The sequence below is a fragment of the Primulina huaijiensis genome, chromosome 13 (genome assembly GCF_012295235.1).
Source record: "Primulina huaijiensis isolate GDHJ02 chromosome 13, ASM1229523v2, whole genome shotgun sequence".
In the NCBI taxonomy this organism is placed as follows: Eukaryota; Viridiplantae; Streptophyta; class Magnoliopsida; order Lamiales; family Gesneriaceae; genus Primulina; species Primulina huaijiensis.
This window is the reverse complement of record NC_133318.1, coordinates 19,074,526-19,075,388: the sequence shown is the minus strand read 5'-3', so window position 1 is coordinate 19,075,388 and position 863 is coordinate 19,074,526.

Here is an 863-nt window from a genome sequence, read left to right as displayed (position 1 = left end):
ATTAAAAAAAAAAAAAATACTCTTAGAATAAAATGTAATACTTTTTCATGGATTATATATATATATATATATATATATATATATATATATATTATTTGGGAGTTGCATATATTGACATGAACAATCCTCCTATTTGAGCTGACTTTTAAAGTTTGGTTGAGTCAAAGTCTCAATCTTAACATGATATCAAAGCCTAGATTTAACCGTAATGTGTTAGACTTCCCATAGTTAGGTCGCCAATTGTCTTGTAAAATTCACGCTCTAGAAGTTCATTCTTAGGTGTGAGAGGTAGTGTTAGTTGTCCCAAATCGATTGGACAAAATATTTGAGAGTTGCATATATGAACTTGAATAATCTTTATTGAACTTACTTGTGGAGTTGACTTAAATTCAATTATCGATTTTAACAATATATTTAAAATGTAAGTTCATCAGTAACTGTATATGTATTAATGCATAATACTTAAAGGATGTATAGTTGACAATTAATTCATTAAAACTGGTCCATATATATACAATTATGACTCTTAAACAAAATCTCACCAAACACTATGAACAAAAATATCGTATCCATTAATGTTACCGTTTGGTTCGCTATATTATTTATTCATATTTTTATACATTTTTATTCAATCTAATATCATATTTGATGCACAATATTATTTATCAATCTACCAATAATTTATCTCACATCTCAGATCATCAATAATTTATCTCACATCAATCAAATCATTCAATTAAAATTACAATATTACCTTTAATAAATAATATTATAAATATTTTATTAATATTTTCAAAAGGACAAAACGATAATATCAAATTATCTCAAATTCAATCAAATTAATCAATCAAATCAAACATTAT